We start from the raw sequence: 15747 nt of genomic DNA, 5'->3' as shown, positions 1-15747 counted from the left end.
TGTCTGTTCTTACTACTCCTTACTAAAACCTCCCCTGCAATAAAAACTGCCAACATATCACATTCCCTTATGTTGTCTGCTGTTCTTTTCCTCTGGAAAGTCCTCTACTGTCCCTTGATAATAATTACCTCTGCTTAATGGGTATTGGGTCATCAGCTCCAGAACACTTTTGCCCATCAATTCCTAACTCAATTTTTCTCTGAAGCCAGGGTTAACACTGACTTAAGTGACTTTGGAGTCACTACAAGCTATCACTGACCCAAAAGAGCCTTTATTTCAGGGACTATATATGGTGTTAGGCATGTGGAACTGTGTAAGAAATGATTTTGTGTGACTTATGAATAATAAATAAACAGCTAAAAGAGGCATGAAGAACATCCTGCTGGAATGGCTAAAATAAAAAAAAAACACAAGAAACAACAAGTTGGGGGGAATGTGGAGAAAGAAGAAAAACAGGCACCTGGGTTGCTCAGTGGTTGAGCGTCTGTCTTCAACTCAGGTCAGGATCCTGGGGTCCTGGGATCGATTGCTGCATCAGGCTCTTTGCTGGAAGCCTGCTTCTCCCTCTGCCTGTGTCTCTGCCTCTCTCAATCTCTCTCTCTCTCTCTCTCTCTTTCTGTGCCTCTCATGAATAAATAAATAAAATCTTTAAAAAAATTTAAAAAAAAAGAAGGAAACCTCATGCACTATTGGTGGGAATGCAAACTAGTACAGCCTCTGTGGAAAACAGTATGGAAGTTCCTAAAAAAATAAAAATAGAAATACCCTATGATCCAACAATTGCACTACTGAGTATTTACCCAAAAATACCTCTGGTCCAATGAGTCATTCAAAGCCAGTTTCTTTGTTGATTTTCTACCTGGATGATCTATCCATTGATTTAAGTGGGGTGTTAAGGTCCCCTACTATAATTGTATTCTATAAGTTTATTTCTTTATGTATGTTAATAGTTGCTTTATGTATTTTGGTGCTTCCATGCTGAGTGTACAAATATTTACAATTGTTGGATTGTTCCCTTTATCATTGGGTAGTATTCTTTTGTCTCATTGCAGTCTTTGTTTTATTCTTTTTTAAAAAGATTTATTTATTTATTTATTCATGAGAGAGAGAGAGAGTGAGAGAGAGAAAGAGAGAGAGAGGCAGAGACACAGGCAGAGGGAGAAGCAGGCTCCATGTCGGGATCCCGATGGGACTTGATCCAGGGACTCCAGGATCACGCCCTGGGCCAAAAGCTGATGCTAAACCGCCGAGCCACCCAGGGATCCCTGCAGTCTTGTTTTAAAGCCTATTTTGTCCAGTATAGGTATTGCTACCCAAGCTTTGTTTTTGCTCCCATTTACATGATAAATATTTTTCCATCCCTTCACTTTCAACCTGCATGTGTCTTTAGGTCTAAATTCAGTCTTTTGTAAGCATCATAAGGATGGGTCTTGAGTTTTATCCATTCATTCACCCTATGTCTTTTTTTTTAAAGATTTATTTTTATTTATTTATGATAGACATAGAGAGGGAGAGAGAGAGGCAGAGACACAGGCAGAGGGAGAAGCAGGCTCCATGCCGGGAGCCCGACGCGGGACTCAATCCCGGGACTCCAGGATGGGGCCCTGGGCCAAAGGCAGGCGTGAAACCGCTGAGCCACCCAGGGATCCCCCACCCTATGTCTTTTGATTGAGGCAGATAGTCCATTTACATTCAAAGTAGTTATTGATAGGTGTGTATTCATTGCCATTCTGTTACTTGTTTTATGGTTGTTTTTGTAGGTACTGCTTATTCTTATCTTTTTCTTTCCTTTGATGGCTTTTTAGTGACATGCTTGGATTCCTTTCTCTTTTTCATATATATTACAGATTTTTGATTTGTGATTACCCTTAGGTTTATGGATAGCATCTTATGCGTATAGAGATTTATATTAAATTGATGATCACTTAAGTTTGAACCCATTCTAAAAGCATTGAATTTTTACTCCTCCACCCGTATTTTAGGTATATGTGTCATAACTTACATCCTTTTATTTTGTGAATCCTTTGATTGATTTTTATAGATGTTGATTTTACTGATTTTATGCCTTTAAACTCTAAACTGGCTTAATACAGTACAGGTTTAATAATTGATTAATCTACTACTTTTTTATTTATGTATGTACCCATGATTTTTTTTTCTTTCCTAATTTTCTTACTCCTGATTATGGCCTTTCCCCATCTCACTCAAATAATACCCTTTAACATTTCTTAGAAGTCTTATTTAGCAGTGAGGAACTCCTTTAACTTTTGTTTGCCTGGAAAAGTCTGTATGTCTTTTTCTGTTCTGGACAGTAACTTTGCTGTGTAGAATATTCTTGGTTGCAGGTTTTTTTTCTGTAAGCATTTTGAATATATTATGCCACTCCCTTCTAGCCTGCAAAGTTTGAGCTGAAAAGTCGGATAGCCTTATGGCTTTTTCTTTGTATGTAACTGTTTTCTCTTATTGCTTTTAAAATTCTCCCTTTATTACTACTGTTTGCCTTTTTAATTTTTACATATCTTGGTGTGGATCTCCTTGGGCTGATTTTGTTGAGGGATCTCTGCACCTCCTGGATCTAATGTGTATTTCCTTCCCCAGATTATGTAAGTTTTCATCTCTTATTTCTTCAAATAAATTTTCTGTTCCCTTTTCTCTCTCTTCTCCTTTCAGGTCCCTTACATGCAAATGTATTTACATTTGATGATGTTGCTGAGTTCCTTTAACCTATCCTCCTTTTTTATTATCCTCTTTTAAAATTTTTATATTGGGATCCCTCGGTGGCGCAGCAGTTTGGCACCTGCCTTTGGCCCAGGGCACGGTCCTGGAGGCCCGGGATCGAATCCCACATCGGGCTCCTGGTGCATGGAGCCTGCTTCTCCCTCTGCCTGTGTCTCTGCCTCTCTCTCTCTCTCTCTCTCTCTGTGACTATCATAAATAAATTTAAAAAAAATAAAAAAAATCTTAAAAAAAATAAAATAAAATTTTTATATTTAGTTTGGTTGCTTTCCATTATTCTGTCTTCCAGCTCACTGATCATTTCCACTGCTTCCTCTAGTCTGCCATTTATTCCCTCTAGTGTATTTTAAATTTTGTTTATTGATTTCTTCAACTCTGGTTCTTTTCTGTATTTTTCTGTCTCTTTCTTGGATAGAACTAGAGGGTGTTATGCTGAGTGAAATAAGTCAATCAGAGAAGGAAAATCATCATATGGTTCATATATGGAATATAAAAAATAGTGAAAAGGATTATAAGAGAAAGGAGGGGAATGGAGTGGGAAAAATCAGAGAGGGAGACAGACCATGAGAGACTCCTAACTCTGGGAAACAAAGGGTTGCAGAAGGGGAGGTGGGCAGGGGGATGGGGTAACTGTATGTCAGACACTGAAGGGGGCACTTGATGGAATGAGCACTGGGTGTGATACTGTATGTTGGCAAGTTGAATTTAAATTAAAAAAATAATTAAAAAGAGAAAATATCGCTGAGATCCCCTATTCTTCTCAGTTTCATTGGTCATTATAGTGATTTCTTTTTTAGGCATATTGCTTATCTCTGTTTTGTTTAGCTCTTATGCTTGATTTTGTCCTGGTCTTTCATTTGGGACATATTCCTCTGTCTTCTCATTTTGTCTAACTCTGTGTGTATTAGGAAAGTCAGATATGTGTCCTGATTTTAAAGTAGTGGCTGAAGGAAGACAAGGTCCTTTGGTGTCCTGTAGCACAATGCCCCTGTTGACCAGAACCAGTGCTTCAGGTGTGTCTCCTATGTGTATTGCCTGCACCCTACTGTTGTGGTTGAGCAGCATTTGCCTTCAATACAGCCAGATGCAATGGCCTCCTTTGCCTGTTGTTGGCAAGATTTGGTCCTTGTGCTTGTAAGGGGCCATTTTGGGGTTAACTTGATTTGGTAGTTGGGTTAGAACACATGCCTGCCCTCAGCCTGTTTGCAGGGCTGTGGTTGCACTGAACTGCAAGGATCTTTCCCTACATTGTCCCTTGATAGGCTTTTGTTGGTTGGTGAGAACTGCAGTCATACCAAAGGTCTGCCCCCAGTCTGTTGGGGCAGGGGCTGACCCTGAACTACAGGGCTCTACTTGTGCTGCCCTCTGTGATGTTTTCATCTGGTGCAGGACTGGCAATCAGATGTGATGTCTGCTCCGGCCCAGTGCTGGGACTGTAGCTGAACTGGTATGTGTAGCTATCTTCCCCTCTTCCCAGGGCAAAAGTCACTTTTTGGAGCGGTGCTCGTTACTGTTGGTGATGCTTGCAGAATGAAATGTGTCAGAAGCCACTTTGAAAAACTCCTGCTGAGTGGGGTGGGTTGAGTGAGGTTGACTTTTAAAAGAGTGCAGGGGCAGGAGCACAGTGTAATCAAGAGATATGGAGAATGTTTATGCTAGTTCCTGCAGGTGTCTGAGATCTAGGCTGAGGTGAGGGTAAGGGTAAGGAGAAGAAATGATGCCTGACAGTCTTTTATTCATGGAGAAATTTTCTAAACATCCCTGCCACTCCAGTTCATGTTCTGAGATTAGTATATAAATATCCTTCCTATATACACCCAACTGCTGCTTCTGTGCTGTATCTCCATAAGGTTGTTTATTTTGCTGTCTCTTTAAAGGTGGGGACTCAGTTTCCCTTTGCCCTATGTCTCTCCTAGAGCTGAGCCAACTGATTTTTAAATTACTCGGATGGAGTTAAGCCTGCCTGATTGTAAAAACTCATGAAGTTAAGCCCCACTGGTTTTCAAAGCCAAATGTTATGGGGACTCATTTTCACAGAACAGCTTTCCAATGTCTGGGGTGCCACTCTGAGGTCTGTTTATCTCCCTTCTCTATGCTTGTGGTGTCCCTCCCTCTGGTGCTTGGTCTTAATGCTTATTTTGGTTCCTGACTTAACACTTATTTTGGTCTCTGCCCTTCCTATAATTTTGGACATGGCCTCCTCTCCATGATTAGCCTTAGAAAATCTGTTCTGCCAATATTTGGATTGTTTTCTGGGTCACTTGCATTGATGTGGCTGTTATCAATGTGTATCTGTAGTACAATCTAAGCTTAAGGTTCTCCTACTTGTCGCCTTCCCAGCCTGCCCCATGGAACTCTAATTTATGTTTGGAGTGTAATGAGAGTACTACTTCAGAAAGATGTGTATAGGTGTATCACATGGGTGATACCAGTCTGATCTTCATAAGACAGTCCTTATATAACTTGTCCCTCCATGTAATTTTCAGTATCTCCCTTTCACTCCAAAGTATCCCAGTTCAGATGATAAATCACTTGAGGTGAATCAAATATTATTTCCTAGGAAAGCTGTGAAATATTTACATTATTTTTATTCTCTTGGTTCTCTTTTCTTCTAATGTGACACAATATACATTTTCTGTTTTTTACATTTTAACCAATTGATTCAATCACACATGCAACCTAAGAAAGCAGAGAGGAATAGTTCACGTTTTTCAAATTTTTTACTTAAAATCAGTGACATCATTTAGACTTGACTGCATGGTGATAATAAAAAGCAAGAATAAGTAAATAAACCCAAATTCTAGTTGGTTTAATCACAGTGTGTAAAGCTCATACCTACAAGATAAGACAAGGCTAAGGCCTAACAGGATTGACAATGAAATATACAGAAATGGTACAAGTCAAAAAAAAAAAAAAAAAAGAAATGGTACAAGTCAAAGAGAATAACAGATGTATAATGGCTCCAATATACTCATTAGTAGACTTCATATGGCTAAGGAAAAAAATAAGTAAACTTGAAGATGGATCAATAGAAATAACCAAACAGAACAAAGCATTCAAGAAATGATGGATGATAGCAAGTGGTCTAACAGAGATGCTATTGGAATCTTTGAGTGAGAAGAGGGAGAGGGTAGAAGAAATATTTGAAGAGAAAATAACCAGGCATTTAAAAAATTGATGATAGACACCAAACCTGGACATAAAGATCTTAGAGAATAAGCAAGATAAACACACACACACACACACACACACACACACACAAACACACACCACCTAGACATATATTCAAACTGCTGAAAACCAAAAGCAAAGAGAAAACCTTGAGGTAGCCAAAGAAAAAGGATGCATTACAAATATAGGAACAAGATAAACATGTTAGCATATTTTTCCTTAATGCCATCCAGAAGATGATGGAGTGACACCCTTAAAATGATGAAAGAAAAACACTGCTCAACATAGTATGCTAGACTCCAGTAAGTTTTAGAAGAACTGGATTTATTGTGTATTAGATTGTTTGCAGAATTTCTGGAAATTCGAATCAAGCTTTGTTGCTGTGCTTTCAGCAGAAATATAGCTAAAGAAATGCCCAGCCTCTTCATGAGATTGATAAACTATGAATTCCACTGCTGCTGCTGCCTTCCACCCATGCTATGAAACTAGACACTGTACTTCCCTCAGCGGCTTCCACAGAACAATCAGATGCTTCACCAAAGTCTGAAAGAAAATTTGGTCTCTACACACACTGTGATTTCTTCATGTGGCCCCACTCCTCCATGACCCGGGTATGTGCTTCTGCTTGGTAGACTTCAGAGCACATATGGAATCTCAGCTGCAAGAGACTCAGAAAGATGTCATGTACAGATTTCCAGATTCCATAAGACAGGAAGACACTTTAAGAGAAAATGAAGTAGATATTGAGAGGGTCAATCTGTAATTTGTATCAAGGCTGTTCTACTGATTATCACGGAGTTAATTTGTGTTAGAATCAGATCTATGATTTCTGTCCCAATAGCCTTCCCTCTTGTTTGTGCATGAGGTAAAGGCCCTCTTAGGGAGTGATGATCCTCTGCTCAGACCTATAAACTGATGCCCTTTTCCCTGAACAAACTTAACACTAATATAAAAGGCACAGCTAAAATATGATAATAGTACTTATTTATGGTCCATTTATTATGCTCTATTCTTTATCACTTTATAATATAATTTATCAAAAGAAGTACATACCATATTATGCCACTAGAAGTATGAACACATGATGAAAAACAAGACTGCCCATCTAAAGTAGCTGGAAAGCACACATTGTAGACAATTAATGAAGAGCTGGTCATTCCTCATAAAGCTTAGTGCAGCCCAGAAAGAAAATAACAGATATGTATCATGAGCGAAAAAGACAAACACCTGTTGTTGATACTGAATTTGACATCACTGGCTATGCAGCAACATTACTGCAATTCAACCCAGCTGGACTCTCTCCCCCTTTCCATGGATTGAGCACGTGAATGGACTGAGAAGACAAATGTGGCAGCAGGCAAATGAAGGTGGGGGTGATTATATAATGCTTATGAGATTGCCTTTAAAATCCATCATGAGTTTTGTGAAACTGAGCAAAGGAAACCCCACTTAAAATGGAGCTGGGAGGCCAGAAGGGGGAGCTCTCACACCATGCTGCTCCTTGCAGCTCTTTGCAGAACCCACAGGAGAGGTACCTTGCATTCTGGCAAAAAGAAGTCTATACTGCTCTGCAGGGGGAAAAAGCGATTTTTCTCCTTGCCTGGCAATAGCCTCGCCAGTGAGAGACTCAGAACCGAGCCAATGAACCGAGTCTACTCCAGTAGACTTGTTTATAACAGCCGCTCCCAATGCCCCCTTCCCTCTAGAAAAGAGCTTTCCTTTCCTTTGTTCTCCAGACTTGGTTTTGACATAACTTGCTTGTCTCAAGTTGCTATTCTCTATTATTCCTGAAAAAAATCTATTTTGTTGATAAAGTAACTAACAGTTTTACTTGAAGTTTCATCCTGGAAAGAGAAGCATGAGAAATTACGAGGGTAGAGTGGACTGCAAAATATGAAAAGTATAAGAAACCATAGGTGACATGAGGGCATGTCAGAGGGAATGAGTCAGCAAGGTGACACTAGATGCAAGGTAGAAAATGTGGGGTGGGGTGAGGGTGAGGCTGTGTAGTATTTAAGTAGAAGACCAAGAAAAAAAAAAAGCAAAGCAGAAAAGGCCAATACACTGCGGTGCTGTCCTTGCCTGAGAGTGTTTCCAGGAGAGATACAGGGACATCAGGGAGGTGGAAAAATGGGAAAATTTAGTACCGTTCTATCATTAGCCAACCTCATGACTAAAAACTTAGTTCAGAGAACTGGATGATTAAGGTAAAGCAAACTTCATTTGTGCCACCTCTTGTTCTATACCAGCAGGTCCTGAGTGTACGGCCATGAGTCGCAATGTTGGCCACACACTATGATCACTGGACGGTTGTTAAATAGTGATGGCTTGGGCATAGCCTACATATATTGAATCAATATTACTGGGGAATGGGGTCTAGTCAGGGATTTTTCTAGAAGTCTTCACCCCACCCAAAAGAGAAGGACAAATCAATGAAATCTTTGGATCAAACAAATTCTGTCAGCCTTCATCTTTGTGAGTAGTGTCCCTTCACAAGTAACTCCACCCTCTAGTGGTCACTCTTGACTCTCCAATGACTTACATGCCATGAGAATCACTATTTGTTTAGGGAGATAACTCCCCTTCTCCTTGGGGAGAAACCCAATTTTCAGGTCAGGGAGGAATCTAATTGGGACCAGTCAATAGTGGACAGGATGTCCAGTTATGATCAATGGGATGTGAGTGGCAGTCTGCTAGGGGCTTCCTGAAAAAGTGTCCTTGTTCCTAAGAAGTAGACTTTGGGACAATAGCCTCTCATCTTTCTCTGGGTGTTTTCATCACTGGCAGAAGCTTTGAGACTGAGCAGCAGTCTGTGGCTATGTCAGACCAGTTCTAAAGAAGGTAGAAACTCTAGAGGAGGGCTGGGAAGACCCAGCTCTAGGGGGGAGATTGCGGGTCTGATGAACTAATGAATTCTGGAACTATCCTATCTTCAGACTCTTCAAAGAAGCCTAAGGAAACTTTGGAAAGCAAGAACAAAGGAAACAGAAAGATGAAGTGAAGCATCACTCAACAGCTTGCTCATGCCAGAGGATGTTAAGAATCAGCACTAAATCTTATAAGCTATTTTCATATATTCTTCTATCCTTTTTTCTTTTTTGTAAGATTTTATTTATTCATGAGAGACACAGAGAGAAGCAGAGACACAGGCAGAGGGAGAAGCAGGCTCCCTGTAGTGAGCCCAATGTGGGACTCAATCCCGGGACCCTGGGATCATGCCCTGAGCTGAAGGTAGACTGCTGAGCCAGCCAGGGATCCCTCTTCTATCCTTTTCTTATTCCCATCGTCAGAAACCATTGGCAACAGCATGTGCAGCAGCATTCAGAGTATAAAAGCCATCTTGCCTGTCAGGAGGTTGAAACCTCCAAACAGGGCTACTGGAGCTCTGGCCACACTTCCCTTATAGTAGAACTACCTCTTGTCTAAAAAGGAAAATTGGAATCTGAAAATCCAAATCTAGCACTACATTTCGTCAGTTTGGAAATTAACCCATTTCCTCCACCTTCCAGAATTCTCAATATGTGTAAAGCAACTTTACTAATCATCTTGCTCTGTGGCACCCAGATATGTACTAAATTAGATTTTCAGTCAAATCTACAAATACTACCAGGGAAATGAGATAAAAATCAAGCCTTTAAAAAAATGATATAAGATTTTTAGTTGAAATTAATGTCAGTGCATTTAAAGTAAAAATGATGAGTTATTTCCAGGCCAGATGACAGAAGAGTAGGAGACCTCATTTCATCTGGTCACTTGAATTTAGCTAGATAATTATCAAATAATTCTGAACACCTGTGAATTCAACCCAAGATGCAAGAAAAGAATTGCTGGAATTCAACAAATGGGAAAATGACCACTTTTTGCAAGATAGGAGGTAGAGAGAAGTGAATCTGAGGGGACACATTAGAAGATAAATGGTGAGGGGAGGGAGTCTCAGCAAGTCAGCTACCAGAAAGGGATATAGCCCCAGAGTACAAAATTGGAAACTTTAGAAATATGCTCCAGTGAGAGATGTCCCTGCCTGAAAGGTGCTCAGGTGATGAAGCAGGACAGAATCCTAGGTGGACAGTGTGGCCTTGGGATCCCAGGGTCACAGAAAGAGCAGGGGTGCCTAAGCCCACAGTGCTCCCAAACATTGGAGCAGGGAAACTGCTGCTATTAGTATAGGGGGCTCTCAGCTCAGTATGCCATAAACGGAATCCCAGCATTCTATGTGGGGACCCTCGACCTGCCCCCAGGAGGATCAGCGTGGGTGCACACTGCGAGGGTTTGCAGAGTTTGGCATACACCAAAGTGAGGACTGCTTATCCCTGAGGTTTGAAGAGAGGGCACCATAATCTTTCAGCTCCAAGGCTGGAGATTGAGGCATGGCCATTTTTATTTTCATCCTCTAGGGAGGCACAGAAAGACTTCAGGGAACAAAAGCCACATAGAGCAACCAGAAGCAGCTTACCCTGAACCCAACCTCCTGGCAAAGGGCAGTGCAACTCTGCCCAGGAAAAGACATCTGAGAACAGAGTGGCAGGCCTCTCCCCCAAACACTAACTGAAACAACAGGCAAATACCAAGTTTATGGTTCCCCAAAGACTGCAAAACACATTTTTCTTGAGTGCATATGGAATCGTCTCTAGAATAGATCACATACTGGATCACAAATCAGGTTTCATTCCAAAATATTTGGATTATTCCTCGTGTATTGTCAGATCACAGCTTTGAAACTTGAACTCAATCACAAGAGGAAATTTGGAAGGAACTCAAACACTCAGACGTTAAAGAGCATTCTACTAGAGAATGCATGGGTCAATCAGGAAATTAAAGAATTTTAAAAATTTATGGAAACAAATGAAAATGAAAACACAACTGTTCAAAACTGTTGGGATAAAGCAAAGGTGACCCTAAGAGGGAAATACATTGCAATACATGACTTTCTAAAAAAACTAGAAAAATCTCAAATAAACAAGTTCAACTTACATCTAAAGGAGCTGGAGAAAACAGAAAATGAAGCCTAAATCCAGCAGAAGGAGAGAAATAATAAAGATTAGAGCTAAATCAGTGAAATAGAAACCAACGGAACAGTAGAACAGATCAATGAAATTAGAACCTGGTTCTTTGAAAAAACTAATAACATCAATAAACTCTTAACAAGACCCATAAAAAAGAAAGACAAAGGACCCAAATTAATAAAATCATGAATGAAAGAGGAGCAATCATGACCAACACCAAGAATATACAATTTTAAGAACAGATTATGAGCAACTATATGCAAACAGATTAGGCAATATGGAAGAAACGGATGCATTCTTAGAAACGTATAAACTACCATAATTGAAACAGGAAGAAATAGAAAATTTAAACAGACCCATAACCAGCAAGGAAATTGAAGCAGTAATCAAAACTCTCCCAAGAAATAAGAATCCAGGGCCAAATGGCTTCCCATGGGAATTCTACCAAACATTTAGGGAAGAATTAAAACCTAATCTTCTGAAGCTGTTTCAAAAAATAGAAATGGGAGGAAAACGTCCAAACTTGTTCTCTGAAGCCAGCATTACTTTGATCACCAAACCAGAAAATGACCCCCCCAAAAAAGGAGAATTATAGACCAGTATCCCTGATGAACGTGGGTGCCAAATGCTCACCAAGATACTAACCAGTAGGACCCAACAGTACATTAAAAGGATTATTCACCATGACCAAGTGGGATTTATTCTTGGACTGCAAGGATGGTTTGGCATTTGCAAGTCAATGAACATTAAATAAAGGAAAGGACATGAGCCATGATCCTCTCAATTGATGCAGAGAGAGCATTTAACAAACTGCAGCATCCATTCCTGATCAAATTCTTCAGAGTGTAGGGATAGAGGGAACATTCCTCAGCATCTTAAAAGCCATCTATGAAAAGCCCACAGCAAATATCATTCTCAATGGGGAAACACTGGGAGCCTTTCCCCTAAGATCAGAAACAGGGATGTCCACTCTAACCATTGCTATTCAACATAGTCCTAGAAGTCCTGGCCTTAGCAATCAGAAAACAAAAAGAAATAAAAGGCATTTAACTTGGCAAAGAAGTCAAACTCTCACTCTTCACAGATAATATGATACTTTATGTGAAAAACCTAAAAGACTCCACCCCCAAATTGCTAGAACTCGTACAGGAATTCTGCAATGTGGCCATATATAAAATCAATGCACAGAAACAGTTGCATTTCTATACATTAACAATGGGACAGAAGGAAGAGAAATTAAGGAATCGATCCCATTTACAGTTGCACCAAAAACCATAACCTACCTAGCAATGAACCTAATCAAAGGGAAAGGATCTGTACTCTAAAAACTACAGAACACACATGAAAGAAATTGAGGAAGACTCAAAGAAATGGAAAAGCATTCCATCCTCATAGATTGGAAGAATAAATTCTGTGAAGATGTCTATGCTGCCCAGAGCAATCTGCACATTGAATGCAATTTCTATCAAAGTACCATCGACGTATTTCACAGAGCTGGAGCAATTAATCCTAACCAGAAAAGATCCCGAATAGCCAGAGGAATATTGAAAAAGAAAACCAAAGCCAGGAGCATCACAATGCCTGATTTCAGGTTGTCCTACAAAGCTGTGATCATCAAGACAGTGTGGTCCTGGTTCAAAAACAGACACATAGATCAATGGAACAGAACAGAGAATCCAGAGATGGGCCCTTAACTCTATGGTCAACTAATATTCGACAAAGCAGGAAAGACTCTCCACTGGAAAAAGGACAGTCTCTTCAATAAATGGTGCTGGGGAAGTTGGACAGCCACGTGCAGAGGAATGAAACTGGACCATTCTCTTACACCAGACACAAAGATAAACTCAAAATGGATGAAAGATCTAAATGTGAGACAAGAATCCATCAAAATCCTAGAGGAGAACACAGGCAACACCCTTTTAGAACTTGGCCACAGCAACTTCTTGCAAGATACATCCATGAAGGCAAGGGAAACAAAAGCAAAAATGAACTATTGGGACTTCATCAAGATAAGAAGCTTCTGCACAGCAAAGGATACAGTCAACAAAACTACAAGACAACCTACAGAATGGGAGAAGGTATTTGCAAATGACACATCAGATAACGGGCTAGTATCCAAGATCTATAAAGAACTTATGAAACTCAACATCCCCCCCCAAAAAAAAACAATTCAGCTAGGAAATGGGGGGAAGTCATGAACAGACATTTCTCCAAAGAAGACACAGACATGGCCAACAGAGACATGAAAAAATGCACCACATCACTTGCCGTCAGGGAAATACAAATCAAAACCACAAGAGATACCTATTTGCACCAGTCAGAATGGCTAAAATTAACAAGACAGAAACAACAAATATTGAAGAGGATGTGGAGAAAGGGGAACCCTCTTGCACTGTTGGTGGGAATGCAAGCTGGTGCAGCCACTCGATAAACAGTACAGAGATTCCTCAAGAAGTTAAAAATAGAGCTACCTTATGACCCAGCAATTGAACTACTAAGTATTTACCCCAAAAATACAAATGTAGTGATCTGAATGGGCACGTGCACCAATGTTTATAGCAGCAATGTCCACAGTAGCCAAACCGTGGAAACAAAAGAGCCAAGATGTCTGGTGACAGACGAATGGATAAAGAAGGTATGGTATATGCATACAATGGGATATTACTCAGCCACCAGAAAGGATGAATTCCCACCATTTACATCAACACGGATGCGACTGGAGGGTATTATGTTTATTGAAATAATTCACTCAGAGAAAGACAATTATCATATGGTTTCACTCAAGTGGAATATAAGAAACAGCACTGAGGATCATAGGGGAAAGGAAGGAAAACTGAATGGGAAGTCATCAGAGAGAGAGAGTGAAACCATGAGAGTCTCTCAACTATGGGAAACAAATGGGGTTGCTGACGGGCCAGGGGGTGACTTGTTGGGTTAACTGGGTTGTGGGCATTAAGAAGGACCTGTGATGTGATGAGCACTGATTTTATAAGTAACTTATAAATTATCGAACACTGCATCTGAAACTAATGATGTCCTATATGTTGGCAAATTGAATTTAAATTAAAAAATAAAATAAAAGTGATTTCCACTTTATATATTTTTATGTAGATGTACTTGTAAGGCTATAAGACAAGATTCTTATCTTCTGTGACCATAAAATTTTATCAGGAATCTTCACATGTGTGTAATTGGCTTTGGAGGCATTTTGAACTGTAAAAGTATTCTAAAAATTTATTATTACACTCCTTTATCAGAACTCAGATTTTTCTGACAGGAAAGCATGATAGTTGCACAGTCAGTAAATGTTAGGAAATGCTTGACTGTGTCCATTCTTTTCAGCTATTCATCTCAATAAAGCATGATTATAGGAAATTGCTTCTGATTTCTCCCTTGGAACGGGGCCTCTGAGCATGTCACTCTGAAGCACAAACACAATTAAGAAGGGACAATTTCATTATTACTCAATGCTTCAGATCCCAGTTGTTAAATGAGTCCTTATTAGGGAAATTATTAGCATATATGGTGGATTTATTTAATATAAAACTATAAAGCCACGTTAGAAATAAGTTTATTGCTAAATGTTTAGAGAAAAAAGTCTCCAGTGATTATTGAAAACATCTGCACAATAACGTTTTTTTAAAAAAACACTTGAGAAAACTATTTTATGTTTATCTTCCTAGGTTTTGATCATTACTGTCTTACTTTTGCTATTGGGTTTGTGCGGTTGGTATTGTCTTTTGTCAAAACGTTTTTATTCTATCTAGAGAAAGTTGAACAGCTAATGTTTTGTTTCTTCTCACACGAAATAGTGATAGATTTGTTTGCCTTTATTTAATTATGATAATAAAATTAATTATTTAAGAGAGTGTTCTTTGCAAATAGATGCACTTGGAAACTTGATATAATAGTTTACATTACAGAGTCAAATGTAGGCATATAGTAAGCTGTCCAGTAAATCAGCTACCAACTGTGTGCTTGGAATAATTCAAGTAAATGCTTGAAATAAATGTTTGTTTCCTTATTGTGTGTGTATCTTTTCAGGACTGAATCTAAGAGATTTAAAATTTAAAAATCATGAAGGTCGTATATTCTGAAGAACATAAAGATTGTAGATCCACAGTGAAAGACAAATACCACGTGATTTCACTTCTATGTGGAATCTAAAAGAACAAAGCAAATGAACAAAGAAACAAACAAAACAACAACAAAAACAAACTCAAATATAAAAGAGAGCAAAAAATAAATAAATAAAAGAGAGCAAACTGTTGGTTGTCAGAGGGAAGGTAAGGGGGGGGGGTGAAACAGATAAAGGGAAGTAAGAGGTACAAACTTCCAGTTATAAAATAAATAAGTCACAGAGATGAAAGGTATAGTATTGGAAATATAGTCAATAATTTTACGATCATATTGTATGGTGACTGCACTTATCATGGTGAGCACTGAATAATGTTGAATCAATATGTTGTACATCTCAAACTAATAGAATATTGGATACTAATTGTACTTCAATAAAAATATGTCAATAAAAAAGGCTTTATAACAAGTGTCCATAGTATTAATAAATATTGATTATATTAGTATTACATATATTAGTATGTGATACATACAATACATGCTTTTAAATGATATAATGATATTATTATTCTAAACTTTTGTATAGCACTTAACTAAATTATGACAATATCCCGGGGTTTTGGACCAAAATGAAAACCTCATGTTATTTTCTGTCACCAGAGCTCTTGAAAAACTGCTGAAATGTTTGTTTTATTCATTCATTTTATTTATCCAATTAAAACTGGGCCTACTTCTTTAATTCTATGAAAACTGTTTTCAG

The 15747-nt window shown here is 39.0% G+C and overlaps 1 long non-coding RNA gene across 1 annotated transcript in view; it reads left to right on the top strand.

Annotated features, from left to right (window-relative positions):
- LOC140598992 (uncharacterized) overlaps window positions 1–15128 on the top strand; it is a 45864-nt gene extending 30736 nt beyond the window's left edge. Inside the window, exon 5 of the long non-coding RNA XR_012001540.1 lies at window positions 14955–15128. This is a non-coding gene — a long non-coding RNA (uncharacterized lncRNA). The remainder of the gene's footprint in view (window positions 1–14954) is intronic.
- Window positions 15129–15747: the final 619 nt, after the last annotated feature.

The sequence above is a fragment of the Vulpes vulpes genome, chromosome 5 (genome assembly GCF_048418805.1).
Source record: "Vulpes vulpes isolate BD-2025 chromosome 5, VulVul3, whole genome shotgun sequence".
Lineage (NCBI taxonomy): Eukaryota > Metazoa > Chordata > Mammalia > Carnivora > Canidae > Vulpes > Vulpes vulpes.
This window is presented reverse-complemented; position numbering and strand designations above follow the sequence as displayed.